Source organism: Schistocerca nitens, chromosome 6 (genome assembly GCF_023898315.1).
Source record: "Schistocerca nitens isolate TAMUIC-IGC-003100 chromosome 6, iqSchNite1.1, whole genome shotgun sequence".
NCBI lineage: Eukaryota > Metazoa > Arthropoda > Insecta > Orthoptera > Acrididae > Schistocerca > Schistocerca nitens.
In genome coordinates, this window is record NC_064619.1 from 738,348,569 (window position 1) to 738,372,945 (window position 24,377).

Below are 24,377 nucleotides of genomic sequence, written 5' to 3' on the forward strand. Positions count from 1 at the left end.
GATCAACACGTGGTTCCACTTTACTCACAAAGTAGTGACAAAGCAACTACTGGAAGATATTCTGAACTTCACACTCGAAATACACTGCGTTGCAATTTAAGATTACATTAGATATTTTAGAGCTAAACCTGAAATAAAGGTGATCAAATTTTCAGTTAGGCTGAACTTAAGAAATCCATTGTCCTGCAGACTTAGCAGACACGCGCTTAGCCGGAGATCTTACCACTTCAGACGCTCGCCGTGGACAGACTAACGTGGTCCCTTCCTGAGGGTGGCTCACAAATACAAACGGAAGTGGCCAGAGAGGCAGCTTCCTATACCAACATGACAAGGGACGGACAGGACCATACTGAGGATAGAAACCTCTTTGCTTTTAGAAAGCGTAGCTACCTGTTCCGACGTTGGTCCTACAGTTCTCTAGCAGACAGGCTTGTCTGCTACCATCCAGCATGCAACTAGAAATACATTTGGTCATTCATCTTCTCACACAGAAGGGAAGGGGGATGACAGTATCTTATCATATACAGTATATAAAAGAAAGCGGATGTAGGTTCCGTATGAGACTGTGTGACATGAATTACATATTAAATGTGTTTTAAAGTGTAGTAGTATGACAGATCGTTCTTGTTTATGTGTAAAAGTAACACGTTTCACTGCTCAGTCTCTTCCCAGATAGTCAGAAACACCACAGTAAATTTAGAAGAGGAATTTATGCCGTAAATGACAACAGATTTAAGAAATTAACATGAAAGTCATCCAACAGAAACCTTTCATAACCCCAACGCTCCGGGGAAAGACTGTGCAGGGAATTTTCTGGCCTTGCTAGGACATTCCCAAGCAGGCTTCTCACACCCAACTTAAATAAAAAATGCGAAGAAAAGGCACAAGGTCACCAGCTACTTGCTAAAACACAATAATTCAACACATCTTTAGAATCTACCAATTTCAAAGAGAAAAAAAAACAATCTGTGACACCTATTTAAATGATAGTGTACACCTAATTCGGTCAGCAAGTAAAAACAATGGTTCCTGTGTCATTAATATGAAAACAATTTCTGGTTGTTGCCCTTATGGAGTTCACCAGTATTTGCTCATAGCAAGAGCCAACTGATCACAGGAAAATTTATGACTGTTTATTAACAAGTAAAATTTATGAAAATAGCAAAGGTGCCACAGAAATTAAAGAAAACATGAAAATAACATCAGTATTATAAAGCAGAACATTACAATGCACAATCCGCAAAAGCAAAACAAAAAGATAAGAGAAAAAACATGTTTTACAAAGTGGTTATCGCAAAAAAATTCTATATCTTATAAAACTATTAATTTGTAGAATTAAAATAACTATGTGGCACCAATTTAATCACTCTACTATATTTCAGTTAGCAAACAATGAGCACTGTGTCATTATACTGAAACTACAATAATTATGTGATTGTTACCCTTATGGGGTTTTTCACTATAAATATGCCCCATACAAAGGCTAATCGATCACAGTACAATGAGAATGAATAGCTATCTGACTGATAAACGAAGCAATGCCACAGGAATGAATTTACGAAACAAAATATCACAAATCTAATACATTACACAAGAACAAACATTGATCAATAAAACAGCTCTGAAAGTACAATAGTCAACATCTAAAAAAAAACACCAATAAATAAAACACCTGCAAAATACAAGAGTCAAACTCTAAAAAAAACGATAAATAGAACACCTGCAAAATACAAGAGTCAGTCTAATAAACACCAATAAATCGAACCCCTGCAAAACACACGAGTCAAAGTTTCTCTGACAGAAACACACGTATGTGCATTGAACTAAGAACCATATAATCACTGTTCACTGACACACTCAGTAGTTCCACTGTTCTGAGGCACAATATAAGGGGTGGGGGGGGGGGGGTTCGTCGCCGCAGCTGTCAGTAGGGATTTTTGTCCATCTGTTGCGTGCAATCCCGCCGTCTCTGCCCTCTCATGATGTTTCTCTTGGTGGCCCATATCACGTACATCTCGATTTGGTTCCATATTTGTGTTGTCAAATTCATGCGGTATCCTCGTTTGACACGCCAGGTTGATATTCCTGGGCAAGGATGACACTTAATGGCTCTTCTTTGTGCCACCCTTAGCTACCAGAGAACATCGAACTATGATTTACTGTTGCTTGACAGTGGGCATCCGCCAGGAAATGTTGATAGGCGTCGTTGAAGTCTGCCAGTTTCTGTGGACAGTATGTGTCCAAAAGGCTCCACGCCCTTGTGTTGTTACATTAATGAGTTATCTTCAATTGGATCGCCGGTTTGATATTCCTGGGCAAGGATGACACTTAATGGCTCTTCTTTGTGCCACCCTTAGCGACCAGAGAACATCGAACCATGATTTATCGTCGCTTGACAGTAGGCATCCATCAGGAAATGTCGATAGGCGTCGTTGACGTCTGCAAGTTTCTCTGGACAGTACTTGTCAAAAGGCTCCACGCCTCTTTATCCCCTGTCTTTTGTCGTTTCACCGCGGCCGTCTCGTCACGGTCACGTACGAGTGGTGCGTTGCCAGCAGATGGATTTCCTTGCGGTGGGCCGCTCTGACATGTCTGGTCATCGCCTCCAGGAAGGGTCGCATTGGTGCGGCCGGTCATTAGCTCCAGTTGCAAGGGAAAGTGTTTGCCCCGCAGCCCTTCTTTTGTTGGCGAGCGTGCTCCAGAAGTGGCCTGGCTGACAGTGTGTCCTGCTGGGAAACCCGCCTGTTAACACCTAGTCCTCCTCCTCGCTGCTCCCGATGTCTCGTTAGAGTTTAGCCGGTTCGCTTTCACGTTCTCAACTGCATTCACAGAAATTGTTCATCATAGTTATGTGATTACAAAATGTCATACATAATACCACTTAGTATTGTCTTTCACAATTTTTAAGAACAAAAGTGAGACTTAATTTTTTTTAAAATAAAAAAGTTAGATGAATCGACAATACAAAAAATAAAAGTGAAATGACTTGACAGTATAAAAATAAAAATTAAATGAACTGACAATATAATATAAATCCACATCACTAATGTGGTTCACTTGCGTTTTAAAAAATCAAATGCTACTTATTAATTCACTAAAATGAATAGGATTATGCCTTGTGCAAGTATAGGTCAGGACAGCATAGGGTTCACATGTTATTTACACACACACACATGCACACCTGTTGGATTATTTCTGTGTTTGATTTATTAAAATATTTCCATCCAAACCCTATTAGCGAAGGCGGAGGCATTGCTTTTCATTCAATCCTCGTAGCAGAAATTTTCTTCTTTTTTTCTTTCTTCTCCGCTGCAACGCACGAAATTTCTAAATATTTACAACAGCTGTGATCGTCAAAACAGTGTCTGGTCGTTCACACACGCATGTAGGGAGTCTGAAGAACATTGTAATCTAAGGTCCAGACACTATATAAACACAGACACAGCGATAAACAGTGATTCTAAAAATTACATTCAACTTACCTCATGCATGAAAAGTTGCACAATTCAGAATGTGCCGCTCTTCTTGAATGAGCCACGCACACCTACTAGTCGCAGAGCTGAAGAGACGTCACGAATCATGCAGTAGCCCACAACAAGACTGACGCAGTGGAGAAATAGCGAGAGAGACGTGACGTTTCTCGTGCACGTTGGGGCCTTAACACGTATTTGTCCTTGACAAAAACAAAAAATTGCCGCTTTTTTGACTCGTGTCACTTCTCATGCCGGGGTGCGATATGGTCAGTATTATTTAAATTCAGTATTCTGGTATTAGTATACACCTCAAAATCAAAGTGAATAAATCTGAGCAACTGAGGAATTATTGTGAAATGAAGTTAACGATTTTAGCTTTACCATTTTATCCTGCCAATCACGTCTAACAATAGCGTAACTCCTGCAAATGTACTTCCACTTTAAAATTGTCACCTTTAAAATCCAAAGAAAATAACGCGCAGTAGCGATGTAATAAATAAATACATAGAGCTACGCTGCTTCTTCAGTCGCCCGCATATGTGAATCGCAACATAAAAATCCTGAAAGCAAGAAGACCTCAGGCACCAGTTAGAGGTCAGGAACCGCGCCTTGACACAATTAACAAAACATGTTACCAACAGCAGCCAGTGTTTCACAAACCTGTAACTGGCTCCGCTGCACAGTAATTCGCGCTCGGGCTATTGCAGGGGTCCTGAGCAGTGTGTCGATCTTTCATAAGGTCATTACTATGTACTATGAATGTTATGGCACGAATTTTCATGCGGGATCAAATGCTGAGACTGATATCTTGCAAGTGTACCTACTTCTCCTTAAAATAAGAGGCCAAGTTGGTTATGTTTCCTTGTAAGTGAAAACAATGCTTTTATGTATATAGACTGAAGCGGCGAGTGAAAATTCGTAGGAAGCCCGGGAATCGAACCCAGGTCTTCTACTTTTTAGGCAGGCGCGTTAGCCACTAGGCCACATTGGCACAGCGTTTCACACACTTGCACGGATTACCCCGGCACACCTCCTTCCTCGATACAAATTTTCAGTGCTGCCTCAGTCTACTTTAAATTCCTCCTTACATAACCACCGAGACTCTCCATGTTCTGGCGACCCGGGTTCGGTTCCTGGTCTTGGTACAAATTTTCACCCGCCACTTCAGTCTACCTACATAAAATCATATCCGTATGAAAGCAGTAAAGTCTCTCAAATAGTGTCATCTCATTTTTACAAGTACATGTACCTTATTCCTTCTTCTGAAATTATAAAATTTTTACTCGGGAATCTGTTGAACTGAAACTTAAGTCTTGCGTAATAAAAATTATACTTCCTCTTTAGTGAAACTAAATTCAATCTTCCATATAACTAATCAAATTTTTTTCTTCATGAGTGTGGATTGTGGTTGCACCACAAGAACTTATAAAGATGCAAACAAATTTTTTGTTTCTTCTTGTCCAAATTACAAGGCAGTTAACGTACTAATGTATTTAATGCCTTACGTGCCAGAATTCGTATTTATAAGTAGTATATGTGAGATAAGCCTTTTAAGTCCGCGTTTTATTTGGCGATGGTTTCTTTGTCATCATATCTCTGTCTATAGTTGCCCCGTTTACCTCTGTTATTTTTACGTCAGATGGATAGTGATGTGTTGCTTACAGTCATTGATTAACTCTCCTCCCTCTTTAAAGCCGTAGTGGATGAAATATGAGCGTTCTAGTCTTGACGCTGGAAACGCTTTAAAGTCTATGTACGTTATTTCCTTGCTGTTTGTTCCATTAACACTCGTTGGCAACAAACCCGCGGTTTAAACTTCATCCGCTTCCATAGGCCTACAGTTTTGGTGCAGCTTACAGCACGGTGCATGGCTGTGCGAAAAAGTCCACAGTACGAAGAGCACGGTTGACCAGTCAGTTTCATGCTGTGGCGCCGCACAGTCGTTGGAATTATAAACATGTAAGCCGCTGAGCGCAACTGTAAACTTAACGACTTTTCTGCAAAATTTGACCAGGCGCTCTTCCAGTTTGTCTTTTTGGTTTGTCTGGTTTGTTGGTGGAGGAGATGGAGCATTGTTCCCAATGGTTCCTAATATTTTCTTTCCGTTATTAGATTTTTCACTACAAGAGCTGAACATTTTCTTCACAATCTGTAAAGGCAAGACCGCCTTCGTTAAGTGGTGTTCTCAATGAATCCCTGGCCACCCCAAACAAATGATCTTTCTAAATCAACAAGCCTACGTACTTTTTCACTTGGGCGATACATTTCCTATCGATTGGTATGCTTTGTACAGCATATCACATTTTCGATAGGGCCAGACAAATGGAAACGCTTACGCAAGCACCAGTAGCGTAGTAGAGGTTATTTAGAGGGAGGTAGCTTTATACTACTGGTCGTGGGGGAGCCATAAAATACAAGTAATGACAGGTCACCTGTATGATACGAGCCGCTGTGAGTACCGAGGATGATCAGTGTCACTGGAGGAGGGAGTTTGCGTTCGCTGTGCCGTCTCACAAGGAAACCGGTCTTAGTCGCTAGTAATCGTGGAAGAATTTATGAGGATGACGACAGGAAGTGCTGCCGAGAACTTTTAATGTAACAAGGAACTTATTTATATTCGTTAGATTTGTTAAGTAATAAAATTGGAGTCGATTGTGATACGTGTGGTGTCACCGCCAGACACCAGACTTGCTAGGTGGTAGCTTTAAATCGGCCGCGGTCCATTAGTACATGTCGGACCCGCGTGTCGCCACTGTCAGTGATCGCAGACCGAGCGCCACCACACGGCAGGTCTCGAGAGACGGACTAGCACTCGCCCCAGTTGTACGGACGACTTAGCTAGCGATGCACACTGACGAAGCCTCGCTCATTGCAGAGCAGATAGTTAGAATAGCCTTCAGCTAAGTCAATGGCTACGACCTAGCAAGGCGCCATTAGTATTACATTGCATGATCTACAGAGTCTCACTTGTATCGTCAAGAGCGATGTACAACAATGATGGATTAAAGTTAAGTATTCCAGCAGCTACGTACTTTTCTTTATAGTATTCATTACGTATCCTGTTTCAGACCTATCTCTAGCCTGCGTGAGTTTAACGCGTGCATTCGGCCTCCTCAACCAAGTAGTGTGCGTAGTGTTGGCTAACTGCTGACACTACAATACGTGCAGTCAGTGTGACATAACAGCAGTACATGTACCAGAAATGTAGTTAATACATCATACTCGGTATTACTACACTAAAGGGATCTGCTTTGGACCAGTCGACAATTGATGTAGCCAAATTATTCTGAAACAGTTAAGATATTTCCACAGCATACTGAAATTAAGAGTAGACGATAGTGTGGCCATTGCGTTAAACGTTCTCTCTCAGAGGCGGTTTTGTTGGGTAGGCTCGGCCCAAAGAGCTGTGTGGCGTGGACTCAGGGACGTGCCTCCGTGCTAGCGACCCCGTATTGGGGGCCAGCTGCAGCTTTTGCACGCATTCGGTAAACGCCGTGAAAGCGAGCGCCGCCGCGTGGCTCTGAGTGGGGCAGCGCCTATCCCCTCGCCTCTCCTTCCCTACTTCTACTGACTCGCCATAGATGCGACATTAAACCCCGATCCTGCCATTTTTGCGTTTGCTGCGAAAAAACTGCGTCGGGTTTTAACACGTTTGACAATGCTGCGCTACACAGGTGAGGAGTTTGTTCGAGGAAGAGCAAGCGCGCTTGCGAAATCTGTGCAGTGTTTCGAGGAAGACAAATCCAGCGCCGTGCCGCGTAATCCCGGCGCTGGTGTTTGTGAGCGCGCCGGCGCTGCGTGCCGCGGATTAACCGTGCTCGCCGGCGGTTATCTCCGCGCTGATCTCTGACAACACTGCACTCAGCGCGGCGCGCGGGCACTGTGCGGGGCAACTCGGTGACGCCGCGGCCGCGTAGGCCTAGCTGACGGGGCGGCCGGCGGGAAGGGCGTGCCGAGCACAAACAACTGCACACTCCCCTGGGGCAATGTCATTGGAGTCCGCAACAACTTCCACCAGGGAGGAGCATCGAGTTGTACTTTCCACGGACTCTACCTTGTAAAAATAACTGTATTTCAGTTTTTCAGTAATGTGGGTATCGTGAGGTGCCATTTCTTGCATTATTTATTTATTTTTGAGACCTACGTTTACGTTTACTAACCATTTCTTTAGCATTGTTGACAAACAGGTTGTCATGCGCTATGATACAAACATGTTGTTGTTGCGGTCTTCATTCCAGACACTGGTGTGATGCAGATCTCCATGCTTCTTCATCTCCCCGTACCTATTTCAACCTACATCCTTCTGAATCTGTTTAGTATATTCATATCTTGGTCTCCCTCTACGATTTCTACCCTCCACGCTGCCCTCCAATACTAAATTGATTATCCCTTGATGCCTCAGAATATGGCCTACAGCCGGCCGCGGTGGTCTCGCGGTTCTAGGCGCGCAGTCCGGAGCCGTGCGACTGCTACGGTCGCAGGTTCGAATCCTGCCTCGGGCATGGATGTGTGTGATGTCCTTAGGTTAGTTAGGTTTAAGTAGTTCTAAGTTCGAGGGGACTGATAACCACAGCAGTTGAGTCCCATAGTGCTCAGAGCCTTTTATGGCCTACCAACCGATCCCTTCTTCTTGTCAAATTGTGCCAGAAACTCTTCTCCCCAATCCTATTCAATACTTCCTCATTAGCTATGTGATCTACTCATCTAATCTTCATCATTCTTCTGTAGCACCACATTTCGAAAGCTTCTATTCTTTTCTTATCGGCCATGTTTCACTTCCATACATGGCTACACTCCATACAAATACTCTCAGAAACGACTTCCTGACACTTAAATCCATACTCGATGTTAACAAATTTCTCTTCTTCAGAAACGCTTTCCTTGCCATTGCCAGTCTACATTTTATATCCTGTCGACTTCGACCATCATCAGTTATTTTGCTCCCCAAATAGCAAACCTCCTTTACTACTTTAAGCGTCTCATTTCCTAATCTAATTCCCGCAGCATCACCCCATTTAATTCGACTACATTCCATTATCCTCGTTTTGCTTTTGTTGACGATCATCTTATCCACCTTTCAAGACGCTGTCCATTCCGTTCAGCTGCTCTTCCAAGTCCTTTGCTGTCTCTGACAGAATTACAATGTCATCGGCGAACCTTAAAGTTTTTATTTCTTCTCCATGGATTTTAACTCCTACTCCGAATTTTTCATTTGTTTCCTTCACTGCTTGCTCAATATATACATTGAATAACATCGGGGAGAGGTTACAAACCTGTCTCACTCACTTCCCAACCACTGCTTCCCTTTCATGCCTCTCGACTCTTATAACTGCCATCTCGTTTCTGTACAAATTGTAAATAGCCTTTCGCTCCCTGTAGTTTACCCCTGCCATCTTGAAAATTTGAAAGAGAGTATTCCAGTCAATGTTGCCAAAACCTTTCTCTAAGTCTAAAAATGCTACAAACGTAGCTTTGCCTTACCTTAATCTATTGTCTAAGACAATTCTTGCTCACCAGATGGTAGTGTTTTGTCAGGACTGGCTCTCTCACGGCTGTCAGTAGTACTAATGGAATGTTGTCTATTCCCGGGGCCTTGTTTCGACTCAGGTCTTTCAGTGCTCTGTCAAACTCTTCACGCACTATCATATCTCCTATTTCATCTTCATCTACATTCTCTTCCATTTGTATAATATTGTCCTCAAGAACATCGCCCTTGTATAGACCCTCTATATACTCCTTCCACCTTCTTTGCTTAGAACTGGGTTTCCATCTCAGCTCCTGATACAAACATAAACAGCAAAAAATTCATAATCATCAAAACAATTAAATGGTAATATTACAGACACAACATGAAAAAGTGTAAAGATTGTATAAACGACTAGCATATCGATTTAAAGTACCGCAAAGCATGAAATGGGAAATCATTCGGGTTCGCCAGTAGGAGCCTACCAAGAAACTGGAGTCGGTTTGTTTGTTTTGTTTTCTTCATTGATAGGTCGCATCGTATTTAATTCAACCTTAACTTCTATCCTAACTTCTCGTATCTGGTTCTTTATGTTAGATTTTAATACTCTTTTGTCACACTCGAGTTTTTCTAATCTGGTCACATTAGGTTCTAATTTAGTTGTTAATTTCTGATACCCTGAATTCAGGTCCTTAACGCTACATTCCAACTTCCAGTATAGTAAACTAATACTAGCTTCAAACGTGGACATCCTTTCATCCCTAAATATCTTAAAGTCAGATTTAATTTCTCCCCTATGTGCCTGCAGCTCTTCGATTATTTCGTGCAACAGACTAGGCGGCTCCACCGTCCCTGATCCTCACTACTCCACTTTTTGATTCACCTGCAATTGAATCGTGGACCTTGCCGTTTGTGAGGAGGCTTGCGTGCCTCAGCAATACAGACAGCTGTACCGTAGTGGCAACAACAACGGACTGTATATGCTAGGAGACCAGATCAATACAGGGCTATAAATACAATCTCAAATAGGTATACTGCAGAAGTAGATTTACTAATGAGTAAAAATATAGGAACCCTGGTAAGTACTACGAGCAGCACAGTGCACCCATTATTGAGTCCAAGATAGACACGAAGCTCACATCCAGCAAATTAGTACAAGTTTATAAGCCACATAGCTCTGCAGATGATGAAGATATTGAAGAAATTTTTGAAGAGATAAATGAAATTATCCAGATAGTTAAGGGAGACGAAAATGTAATGGTGATGGGGGACTGGACTTCTATAGTAACAAAAGGAATAGAAGGAAAAGTACTTCGTGAATATGGACTGGAGCAAAGGAATGAACGAGGAAGTCCCTGGTAGAATTCTGCACACAGCGTAATTTAATTATCGCTAATACTTGCTTTAAGAGTCACAAAAAAAAGGTTGTATAGGTGGAAGAGACGTGGAGACACCGCAAGAATTTAAATTCATTACATAATGGTTAGAAAGAGGTTTAGGAACCAGATTTTAAATTTGTAAGGCATTTCGAGGGACAGATGTGGCCTCTGTCCACAATTCATTCTTTATGAACTGTAGATTAAAACTAAAGACCAGAAAAGTAGGAATTTAAGGAGATGGCACCTGGAAATGTGAAAGAACCAGAGGTTGTAAAGAGTTTCATAGGGACAATTAGGGAACGATTAAGGAACGAGAACAGGGGAAAGGAATGTAATAGAAGAAGAATGAGCAACTTTGAGAGATGAAAAAGTGAAGGCAGCAGAAGATCAACTAGGTAAAAAGACGACGGCCAGTAGAAATCGTTGAGTGACACAGGAGATGTTGAATTTAATTTACGAAAGAGGAAAACATGAAAATGCAGTACATGAAGCAGGCAAAATACAGTACAAATAAAATGTCTAAGAAGCGAGATTGACAAGAAGTGCAAAATAACTACCCATGAATGGCTAGAGAACAAATGTAAGGATTTAGAAGCATGTATCACTACGGGAAAGATACATCCTGCCTTCAGGGAAATTCAAAAGACCTTTGGAGGAAAGAAAATCACCTTCATGAATATCAAGAGCTCAGATGCGAAACTATTCCCAAGCAAAAAGGAAAACCAGGAAGGTTGATGGAGTATATAGAGTTGTAACGTTGTTGCGTTAATTTGTTCTGAAAGCGGTGCTGATATTCAAGACAATAAAAGCAGGTTAAAAGCTGTGAGCTATCTGGAGAAGTTAAACTTGCATTACTGACCATCTGCTTCACCAGGTATCCAGTCTAGCTTACCAAATTCCGAACCAGACTAACATTAATTATAATCTTTTAGTAGTCTTCTTACGATAACTGGTGATATATATATATATGTATATATATATATATATATATATATATATATATATATATATATATATATATATATATAAGACAATTTAAATAAAATTAAATAAATCAGTTTATATTTGGACATTTATTTTAACATTGATCACTGTTCCGTTAAAATTTCAGCATATTAAACTTGATTCATAACTAAACTGATGCCTTATTTAGGATTGTGAAAACGGGAGTTTGTAATCTTACGGAACACATCAAATATGGAGCCAAGATTGGGAGACTGCATAAAACACTGCATTCATAAAATAACACGCGAAGAACGTTGAAACATATGCAAGAGGAAATTAACCACAACCAACCGATTCAATTTTAACCCAAAGAAGTTACGTTCATAGCGTAATCCTGCCCTTCATGAAATTACCACACACTGGTATATTAAATTCATACTAACTCTCTGTGAAATCTTCCTGAAAAGAACAGCTGAGGGCTACTTTGAAGATTACACTACATGCTTCACGTGGTCAACTTGGTTTACACAAAGAGTGTACCTCCACAATAATTTTGATGATCAAAATAAATTGCATCCAAACACAAATTACAAAAGAAAAACCTCGAACTGGATACTATCGTCTTACTATTAACCTGATGGATCAAACAATTGTATAAGCGCATGGTACTGGTCTCACAAAGTACATCCCACGTGGGGTGAACATAAAGAAAAGTTGCTATATTGAAAAATATTGTCAAGACGAGACGTTATGATCTCACGCACATTCGCATTTAAGATTGATGATTTTAGTTAGAGTTACGGATCATCCTCACGTGGTTCCACTTTACTCACAAAGTAGTGACAAAGCAACTACTGGAAGATATTCAGAACTTTACACTCGAATTACACTGCATTGCAATTTAAGATAACAGAAGATATTTTAGATCTAAACCTGAACCAAAGGTGATTAAATTTTCAGTTAGGCTGAACATAAGAAATCCATTGTCCTACGGACTTAGTAGAGACGCGCTTAGCCGGAGATGTTACCACTTCAGACACTCGCCGCGGACCGACTGCCGTGGACCCCTACGAAGAGTGCTTCCAGATACAAACGGAAGTGACCAGAGAGGCAGCTTCCTATACCAACATGACAAGGGACGGACAGGACCACACTAAGAATAGAAACCTGTCTGCTTTTAGAAAGCGTATCTACCTGTTCTGACGTTGGTCCTACTGTTCTCAAACAGACAGGCTTGTCTGCTACCATCAAGCATGCAACTAGAAATACATTTGCTCATTCATCCTTTCACACAGAAGGGAAGGGGGATGACAGTATCTTATCATATACAGTATATAAAAGAAAGCGGATGTAGGTTCCGTATGAGTCTGTGTGACATGAATTACATATAAAATGTGTTTTAAAATGTAGTAGTGTGACAGATCGTTCTTTTTCATGTGTAAAAGTAATACGTTCCACTGCTCAGTCTCCTCCCAGATGGAATCAGAAACACCACAGTAAATTTAGAAGTGGAATGTATGTCCCAAATGACAACAGTTTTAAGAAATTAACATGAAAGGAATCCAACAGGGACATTTCAGAGTCTTTATAAAAGGTATAACATTTACTGCTGCAAGTTAGCGCTAAGTACAACGCCCTCACAACTAACGTTACCCTCTGGGAGGAATTTTGTATTTGATCGTGTTTTTACCTAATGGATAGAGGGTATCGAACATGAATTTCGTTACTATAGCAATTAATAGAACGCTGAAAGATTTTAATTTAGGAAATAATGAAAGTATTGAAGTTCACGTAAATTAAATACTAAATGGTCGCCAGCCTAATTAGGCATAATACTTTCAAACATTAAGTTTAAAGAAAAATGGACATGGATTGCTGAAGAGACTTCCATTAATACTCCTTTTAAACAGTGCAGTGGATACACATAAGTAACGATCGAACTACGGAGTGGTTAGCAGTAGAAAGCTTTTTACTCAAACCAGCAAACATAGATAACTAAACAATACTTCACTCATAGTAATAAAAGTTACTATTGCAATCATTAATTAACTCAGTACTAATTTAACATCAAGAAGATATTAAAGACAGACTGGACAGAAATTGGGCATGGGAAGAGTTCTTATTTCAGCGAACACATACATACCACAAATGAAATTAAAGAATCCTGCACCTATACCTATTATGCCTTCATTATTAGCAATTTCACAGATTTCTTTTAATTGCAACAACTAATGTGGATATCTAACCCCACATGAATTTGTTTATGTATCAACACTATATAGCAATTTACTCAATTAATATTAAGTAATTAGTTTCTAGTAATAGTGACAACGAAGTTAAGTTTCATGAATCTTCAAATTATGTGCCTCTTTCATCACCTGTGAAGCAGGTGGTTTAACTAGCATCATTTAATACACTTTAGCACTGAAACTTTGGCACATTCAAAGTAGAAACAGGTCACTGATTATTCAGAAACAGTATCCTCGGTCTTTAGCACGTTTAGGATAGGACCCTGTGAGAGGCACCCACATGCCTTGCTCATACTGTGGCATCAAGCAGTCAGGCCTGCAAGATGAGTGGTCTGCCAAGCGTGTGGATTCATTCTTATTTATCGAGTAACATGAACTCTCGTACTCACAATTAAGTTACAAATTATCCTCCTGTATGAATATTACGCAACGGAAACGCACATCTGACTATCAGTAATTTACAGAACTCTGACTGTTCACTATGCACTGGCAATACCACATTTTCTTTTTTATTTAACGGCTTTGATCAACACGTGGCCATCGCACTGAATATGAATGGCGCACACATTATAAATTCTGGATATCATGACAACATACAATTCGAAGGAAAAGGCCACCAATCTTTTTCTTTTCACTATTTATTCCGATAAATTCTATAACCTAAACACACAAATTCTATAACCAACAACAATAACACATGAGAAATTCCGCCCAGTGGGCATGGCTTTACATTGGTGATTCTCTATCTTATGGTCTCGTAATTATTTAGCGCTACAGTGCACTTTCTGGATAGGATGGTGGATCTTTTTCTATATCTCACACTTCGACTCTCACAACCATCATCACGAAACTTTCCTCCAGACCGAGCGGTACAAAAGGAACATGCATAACCCACTACCTCTGAAACTACCTTGCCACTCTCCCATGCAAACCACACATACTTAAATTTCATGACATACACCACACTGCAACATGGAATACAACACAAGGAATAGTCACAACATTATCATTTTCAGCTTTCCCACTTCAATTAGTATTCATCCCAGTTTCACACGACACTGCCCCACTTCGTAACTTTTCTTTCCTACTACGAACTCTGGACGATATATGCACGTCTTCCTGTGCAATACAAGCCAAGTAGCGTTGCTGGATAGACGGCTGACTCACCTTGCTTCTCTCTCAGTGTATTATAGTTTGAATCAAGCGTAACACGGGAACATAACACGCAAAGTAATATTAAGAACATATTCATCACACACGCGAGTCCTCAACTGATACCATGGATGAGTACTTCTCTTTATCCTTTATCTCATACACAGATTGAGACTCACACAGTATTCACCAAGGGAAGTACTCGTCTCTAATTTCAAGTCCTGCACACGCCATTTCTTAAATATTTCCAACTTATAGTACACACGCTAGTAATTCAGCTTAACTTAAGCACTTGGAAGTATTTCATCTTATTGCCACACGTGGTTTCATTGTGACCATTGGTCACTTCCGAAGATTACTACGATCCCATTAATATTACCTGCCTGACATTTAATTCTCCCCACAAAAGTTCCTGAAATAGAGAAATTATTATTTCAAACTACTCTTAAATATTCCACATGCATACCATGTCTCCACTCTTTTGTCTTTACGGAGCACAACTAAGACAGGTCTTAACAGCACAAGATCCAGCGGCAGAGTGCTGAAACATGGCCGTTCTTCAGGTCATCTCGCACCTCTGCCGAAGTGGGGGAGCACCCTGCTACCGTATTGGTCAGCCACATTTCAGGCGCTCAAAGGTCCGGTAAATTTCATCTCTTTGGTTCCACCAAAGGTGGCCAAAGGATCGTCTCAAAGATGGTCATATATTCACATTCACTATTTGCAGTTAGCAGACGACCATACATTCATTCATTTCACAGATCTCACCAAACTGGATGTAGGGATTTATTTTGTGGGAGTCCACATGTGATCAATTAAATAAATAAATTGTCATTCTTTCCCACACTGGTATCCGGCTTCACTGTATTAATTGAAATTGAGTTATTATTAGAAAAAATATGTTGTACTGACAAGAATAACGAAGAATGTTGTACCTATTTTCAATGTCGGGTGGTACTGTATCCTTTCACTTGGACAGGTTTCATGATCAGGACAATTTCAAAGTTCAAACACATATTTTTATCACTGAAATTATTATTGAAAAAACACACACAAATGTATTGGTCCATACTAAAATACATTCTGATTTCCTTAAGTTAGCGGAGGAGCGGCACTATAGTGGTTGCAAGCACATGGCCGCTACCTGGTCTCACCTCTTGCAGTTTAAGGCTCTTTTCAGATTCATTCTTGGCGACGTATTAATCATTTCAGAGCCATTACATAATACAAGAGCACCATATTACAACCGAAACCACATTCGAGGCAGTTTCAACATAAATAGGCTTCCGAATGCCTCACTTGGCTCATACGGTGTTGAGTGTACACCTACTGGCTACTGACTGCGTAATGTGCTCTCTCTCTCTTGCCGCCCAGATCGACCGCCAAATCCTCCTTTTCGCGCTCCAATCCCCTTCCGCAGCCGAGGGGTTCCCTACACCTTTTCCTTTATATAATACAACTTCCCTAAGTATAAACCAATATTCAAAGTAAAGTTTCTCTTTTACGAGAGTACATATTTTATAAAGTTTCATTATTTTTAAACATTATTAATTCTTTACAATATATACATCGTAAACTTCTACTTTCCCTCTGACAGTTCAAAGATCTTAACTAGTAAAGAACAATCACTTCATAGTTACATACACATAATAACACCGTATAAACTACTTACAATCAATAATGGTGTTACAAAGGGAGATGTACTTGACGGCAGTATTGTGGAAATGAAGAAGGACGAAGATGAGGATGAGATGGGGGACATGATACTGCGTGAAAAATTTGACAGAGGACTGAAAGACCTAAGTCGAGACAAGGCCCTGGGAGTAAGTAACATTCCATTGTGAGTACTGATAGTCTTGGAGGGTCAGCCATGTCAAAACACTTCTATCTGGTGAGCAAAATATATGACACAGGCGAAATAGTCTCAGACCTCAAGAACAATGTAACAGTTCCAATTCCGAAAAAAGCAGGTGGTAACGGATGTGAAAGGTACCGAATTATCAGTTTAATAAGCTTTACTGTATGATTAAATGATGATGGCGTCCTCTTGGGTAAAATATTCCGGAGGTAAAATAGTCCCCCATTCGGATATCAGGGAGGGGACTACTAAAGAGGACGTCGTTATCAGGAGAAAGAAAACTGGTGTTCTACGGATCGGAGCTTGGAATGTCAGATCCCTTAATCGGGCAGGGAGGTTAGAAAATTTAAAAAGGGAAATGGATAGGTTAAAGTTAGATATAGTGGGAATTACTGAAGTTCGGTGGCAGGAGGAACAAGACTTTTGGTCAGGTGAATACAGGGTTATAAATACAAAATCAAATAGGGGTAATGCTGGAGTAGGTTTAATGATGAATAAGAAAATAGGAGTACGGGTAAGCTACTACAAACAGCATAGTGAACGCATTATTGTGGCCAAGATAGACACGAAGCCCATGCCTACTACAGTAGTACAAGTTTATATGCCAACTAGCTCTGCAGATGACGAAGAAACTGATGAAATGTATGATGAGATAAAAGAAATTATTCAGGTAGTGAAGGGAAACGAAAATTTAATAGTCATGGGTGACTGGAATTCGAGAGTAGGAAAAGGGAGAGAAGGAAAAATAGTAGGTGAATATGGATTGGGGCTAAGAAATGAAAGAGGAAGCCGTCTGGTACAATTTTGCGCAGAGCATAACATAATCATAGCTAACACTTGGTTCAAGAATCACGAAAGAAGGTTGTATACATGGAAGAACCCTGGAGATACTAAAAGGTATCAGATAGATTATATAATGGTAAGACAGAGATTTAGGAACCAGGTTTTAAATTGAAAGACATTTCCAGGGGCAGATGTGGACTCTGACCACAGTCTATTGGTTATGAACTGTAGATTAAAACTAAAGAAACTGCAAAAAGGTGCGAATTTAAGGAGATGGGACCTGGATAAACTGAAAGAACCAGAGATTGTACAGAGTTTTAGGGAGAGCATAAGGGAACAATCGACAGGAATGGGGGAAAAAATACAGTAGAAGAAGAATGGGTAGCTTTGAGGGATGAAATAGTGAAGGCAGCAGAGGATCAAATAGGTAAAAAAACGAGGGCTAGTAGAAACCCTTTGGTAAATGAATAAATACTGAATTTAATTGATGAAAGGAGAAAATATAAAAATGCAGTAAATGAGGCAGGTAAAAAGGAATACAAACGCCTCAAAAATAATATCGACAGGAAGTGCAAAATGACTAAGCAGGGATGGCTAGAGGACAAATGTAAGGATGTAGAGGCTTATCTCACTAGGGATAAGATAGATACTGCCTACAGGAAAATTAAAGAGACCTTTGGAGAAAGGAGAAACACTTGCATGAAAATCAAGAGCTTTGATGGAAACCCTGTTCTAAGCAAAGAAGGGAAAGCAGAAAGGTGGAAGGAGTATATAGAGGGTCTATACAAGGCCGATGTACTTGAGGACAATATTATGGAAATGGAAGAGGATGTAGATGAAGATGAAATGGGAAATATGATACTGCGTGAGGAGTTTGACAGAGGACTGAAAGACCTGAGTCGAAACAAGGCCCCGGGAGTAGACAACATTCCATTAGAACTACTGACAGCCTTGTGAGAGCCAGTCCTGACAAAACTCTACCGTCTGGTGAGCAAGATGTATGAGACAGGCGAAATACCCTCAGGCTTCAGGAAGAATATAATAATTCCAATCACAAAGAAAGCGGGTGTTGACAGATGTGAAAATTACCAAACTATCAGCTTAATAAGTCACAGCTGCAAAATAGTAACGCGAATTCTTTACAAACGAATGGAAAAACTGGTAGAAGCCGACCTCGGGGAAGATCAGTTTGGATACCGTAGAAATGTTGGAACACGTAAGGTAATACCGACCCTGCGACTTATCTTAGAAGAAAGATTAAGGAAAGGCAAACCTACGTTTCTAGCATTTTTAGACTTAGAGAAATCTTTTTACAGTGTTGATTGGAATACTCTCTTTCAAATTCTGAGTTGGCAGGGGTAAAATACAGGTAGCGAAAGGTTATTTACAATTTGTACAGAAACCAGATGGTAGTTATAAGAGTCGAGGGGAATGAAAGGGAAGCAGTGGTTGGGAAGGGAGTGAGACAGGGTTGTAGCCTATCCCCGATGTTATTCAATCTGTATATAGAGCAAGCAGTAAAGGAAACAAAAGAACGGAGTAGGTATTAAAATCCATGGAGAAGAAATAAAAACTTTGAGCATTGCCGACGACGTTGTAATTCTGTCAGAGACAGCAAAGGACTTGGAAGAACAGTTTAACGGAATGGACAGTGTTGTGAAAGGATGGTATAAAATGATCATGAACAAAAGCAAAACGAGAATAATGGAATGTAGTCGAATTGAGTCTGGTGATGCTGCGGGATTAGGAAATGAGACACTTAAAGTAGTAAAGGAGTCTTGCTATTTGGAGAACAAAATAACTGATGATGGTTGAAGTAGAGAGGATATAAAATGTAGACTGGCTATGGCAAGGAAAGCGTTTCTGTAGAAGAGAAATTTGTTAACATCGAGTATAGATTTAAGTGTCAGGAAGTCTTTTATGAAAGTATTTGTCTGGAGTGTAGCCATGTATGGAAGTGAAACATGGACAGTAAATAGTTTGGGCAAGAAGAGAATAGAAGTTTTCTAAATGTGGTGCTACAGAAGAATGTTGAAAATTAGGTGGGTAGATCACGTAACTAATGAGGAAGTATTGAATAGAATTGGGGAGAAGAGGAGCTTGTGGCACAACTTCACAAGAAGGAGGGATCGTTTGGTAGGACACGTTCTGAGGTATCAAGGGATCACCAATTTAGTATTGGAGGGAAGTGTGGAGGGTAAAAATCGTAGAGGGAGACCAAGAGATGAATACACTAAGCAGATTCAGAAGGATGTAGGTTGCAGCAGGTACTGGGAGGTGAAGAGGCTCACATAGGGTAGGATAGCACGGAGAGCTGCATCACACGAGTCTTCGGACAGAAGAATACATCAACAGCAAGCTGACGAATCGTGTCTCACATAGTTTCTTATCGACGGGATTTCGTATCGTCCCCTCATCTCCCTTCTCAGTTTCTGGAGTAAATTTTTATCTTGTCTCTCTTTTCCCTGTATAGCGCAATATTTATTACTGAACATTTCAATTTACTTGTCTCAAATGAACTGGGACGCTAGTGTGGTGCTGTGGTGGACGGGCTGCTGCCCCCAGAGCTGACACGCAGCTGCCGTGGACAGCAGCGGTGCTCGCAGCTCGGCCTCCAGCTGCTCTCGGCTGCGGGACTGTGGGCGGCTGGACGTGAGAGCATTTGAGACACCCCGGGAGTCCTGTGTCCTGTGTCCTGCCGCCCCCCGCCGCCGCCGCTCGGCACTCTACCAGTCTGCGGCCAGGTGCTTTCGGGCCCTGCGGACTAGCACTGCTGATAGTTTTAAAAATCTCGGGAAACCCATCTCTCGATATTTAAAGGACTGTGAATTATGGCCCTCGATCTATCGAAAAAATATTACCGTTGTGGCGATTTATCGACAGATAGGTATCGACGTGTCGGCCATAAATGAAAAAAAAAAAAAAAAAATGAAACAGACATTATCGGCTGCACACTGTAAATATAGTACCAGTTCTAGTGCTGTATATTTAAGTATTGATTTATTGTTATATATTCTGTACGTCTAAAAGCTAGCACCCTACTTATCCCCCTCAGAGCGAGAATTGAAACAAAAACGATACACGTTTACGTTTGGCGATAACAACTTTGCTAACAATGATAACTGCAGGTAAGTGGCTCAATGAAAGGAAACCGATGGGTCCGTCATTGGGCTTAGTCACATATCGCATGTGTGTGGAACACTTCATGTCAAGCTCCTTGTCTTTTTTTCGTTTCTGCAAATCCCAGTGTCAAAACTGCGTGGTGAAGTTAAACGTTGCAGTTTTCTTTGCTAGCGCCGAGCTCTGATTAGGTCAGCATTTCCCCTCACACGTCTCCTCTCACAGCAAAGACCAATCTTTACATTTATATTTTTGTTCATTATTTTTCAAAAAAAAAAAATGGTTCAAATGGCTCTAAGCACTGTAGGACTAAACATCTGAGGTTATGAGTCCGCTAGACTTAGAAACTGCTTAAACCTGAGGACATCACACCCATTCATGCCCGAGGCGGGATTCGAATCTGCGACCGTAGCAGCAGCGCGGTTCCGGACCGAAGCGCCTAGAACAGCTCGGCCACAACGGCAGGCTCATTATTTTTAGTAACTGTTTTTGAAGAATGACGATGTAAAGAAACAGTACACTACCAGCGTTAGAAATTGTTTTTTTAACGCAACTGGTGTGCTATTTCTTCACATCGGGTATCTTGTTGTTACCCCCCAGCTCAGTGCAATCGGACTTATTTGTGCCATCTATACTCGCTACACACAGTCAAAGAGAAAGACAGGACGTGATGAAAGCTCAAAAAGTATGAAACTAAAACTATGTTATACAACTTCAACTATTTATCGAAAATTGCGAAAAATATATAAAATAAAAATATCGGCAGTCGATATTACCATTCGATATGTGTGTTCTGATACATCAATAAATAAACTTTCGCCGATAAATATTGATACATTTTTGGGATATTTTACCAGTAGCACCGAAACCAGGGTTATTGTGCGGTTCGGCTCCCGCTGGACCCCCGCATGGAACGTCTCACACCAGACGACTGTAACTCCTATGTTTGCGTGGTAGAGTAGTGGTGGTGTACGCGTACGTGGAAAAATATTGTTTGCGCAGCAATCGCCGACATAGTGTAGCTGAGGTGGAATAAGGGGAACCAGTCCGTATTTTCAGATGGAAAACCGCCTAAAAACCATCCACAGACTGGTCGGCTCACCGGACCTCGCCACAAATCCGTCGGGCGGATTCGTGCCGGGGACCAGGCGCTCCTTCCCGCCCGGAAAGCCGTGCGTTAGACCGCACGCCAACCGGGAGGGCTGTCGATAGTTACCAATATCTCTGTTCTAATAATGAAATTTAACTGAAAATAGTAAGTACTCATACATTTAGTTTTTCTAATTACATTATCTCTCAAATGTCGTATAAATTAAATAATATCAGCAGTGATGAAAAAAACATAGATTAAAAATTGTCAAACCATCGCTTCACACACGTTCGTTTTACACTCGTCGAACGCTAACCGTTTGACGACGATGGACTCTGTCGTCCGGTACCTATGCACAGATACATCAGCCACATAACAATCGTGTAAATCTTCTCTTGTGATTTTCTCGGAATTGCCAGAGTAGAGCGCCTTACTAACTTGCATATTACGTTGTTTTGACGGCCTACTAAAGGTGCACAAAGTTTGAAGTAGACCCTCGATCTGAACGTCGCGGCGCCCGCCCTTGTCAGTGCGCTCGTCACAACTGGCACCGTTGACCAGAATATCGCACCTCTCTGCAACACACTTCTTAGCGTTAAAGCAAAGAAATTACCCCTCTTCAAGAACATCTGTATTCTCGGCTGGCCAGTTGCCACCAAGCGATCTCTTCACTGGAAAGTTACGTGAACTGTAGTAATATTTCAGCAGCAGGTGGACCCTTGCAGCATTAACGACAGTACTGCTCTTAGCGTTTGGCTGGAACAACTGCATGGGGGCTGGCTTGATGAAAACAAAGCGTTTCATACCCGTCCTGGTCGGGTGGGAGACTCCGCAGAGGAGTAAGCTCTAGAGAAGCCTTAGCCCCGCATCTGCGTTTAAAAATGCGAACAACTGGAGCAAACAAATTGGCGAAAGCTGGCGGAGGCGGCAGACTTTGCTGGTGGCGACGGTCCGTTCCCGGCGTGAAACCTCACGGCCACGTCGCTCGGGCGAGTTGGTTCTAAAACGCCCACGGGCAAGAACAACATTTGCAGTCACACGCACTAATTCATTACGAGATCCAGTACCAAAAGAGCCAAAATGGTACAAGAAGCCGAAGACATCTTGGGAGAACTACAGAAACAGCTCAAAAAGAACAAAGTTTCGACTACAATAGGAGCATCTTTTAGAAGCAAGATGTGGTCCTTGGCAATGGGCATGGCGAAATTCTTTGGGCAGAACGAAGAGCTTCGAATTAACAACCACGGACTGCGCAGGGACCTACGAGTAGCGAAGGACCCTGACGCTCTCGACAAAATAAGACGTCTGCAAAGCGTAATTACCGAACTGAAGTCACAAAACGAAAGACTACAATGAGTGCAAAACTACTCCCATATCATTCGGAGCAGTGGCAGCATCAAGTCAACGGTAAACACAAGGAATAAGGTAGAAGAATGTACATGTAACCCTAGTTAGTTTTTTCTTTATGCAAAAGTGTGCACAGAGACACGCTCTTCGCAAGAGAAATTTCAATTCACCCTTTTTATAACAGGACAGTACATTCAGTTTAGAGTAAAAAGTGACATACCTTTTGACGCTTGTGAACGAATGAATGATCCAGTTATAGTAAATAACTTTCACTTGTCTACCGCTGCTTCGGATCGTCCACTGGCACTTTTAAAAGCAGTCAGATTTTGTTTTTCTTCTGCTACAGCACACAGCACAGTACATCTTCTTTGTACTAATAATTTCATGTTTCTTTCCTTGTAGCTATTTTTTGTTTAACTATTACGTGTGAAATTGTCTATGTTTTCATGTACTTGGCATATTACGAGTATTCATTGGGCGTGACACATATTCAGTACACGTGACGAAATAAAAAAAAAATTACTTTTAGATTTTGCCGTTAGGCAACGGTAACGTCATATCTTCAGTTGCTGCATTTTTTAGAAATTTATTCTCAGCGATAAATCACATTACAATTTTAGAATTTTTGGTAACGTTTGTCAATCTGTTAGGAAACGCAAACCTACGTTTATTGCACTTGTAGACTTAGAGAAAGCTTTTGACAATGTTGACTGGAATGCTCTCTTTCAAATTCTGAAGATGGTAAGGGTCAAATACAGGGAGCGAAAGGCTATTTACAATTTGCACAGAAACCACATGGCAGATATAAGAATCGAGGGAAAGCAGTGATCGGGAAGTTAGTGAGACAGGGTTGTAGCCTATCCCCAATGTTATTCTTCTCCGATATTGTTCAATATGTATATTGAGGAAGCAGTAAAGGAAACAAAAGACTCGGCCAGGGTGGCCGAGCGGTTCTAGGCGCTACAGTCTGGAACCGCGCTACTGCTACGGTCGCAGGTTCGAATCCTGCCTCGGGCATGGATGTGTGTGATGTCCTTAGGTTAGTTAGGCTTAAGTAGTTCTAAGTTCTAGGGCACTGATGACCTCAGAAGTTAAGTCCCATAGTGCTCAGAGCCATTTGAATCATTTTGAAACAAAAGAAAAATTTGGAGTAGGAACTAAAATCCATGCAGAAGAAATAAAAACTTTGAGTTCTGCCGACGACATTGTAATTCTGTCGGAGACAGCAATGGACCTGGAAGAACAGCTTAACGGAATGGACAGTGGCTTGAAAAGAGGATATAAGATGGACATCATCAAAAGCAAAACGAGGATAATGGAATTTATCAGATGATGCTGTCGGAATTAATTAGCAAATGAGACACTTAAAGTAGTAAATGAGTTTTGCTATTTGAGAAGCAAAAAGACTGATGACTGTCGAAGTAGGGAGGATACAAAATGTAGACTGACTGTCGCAAGGAAAGCGTTTCTGAAGAAGACAAATTTGTTAACATCGGGTATAGATTTGTCAGGAAGTC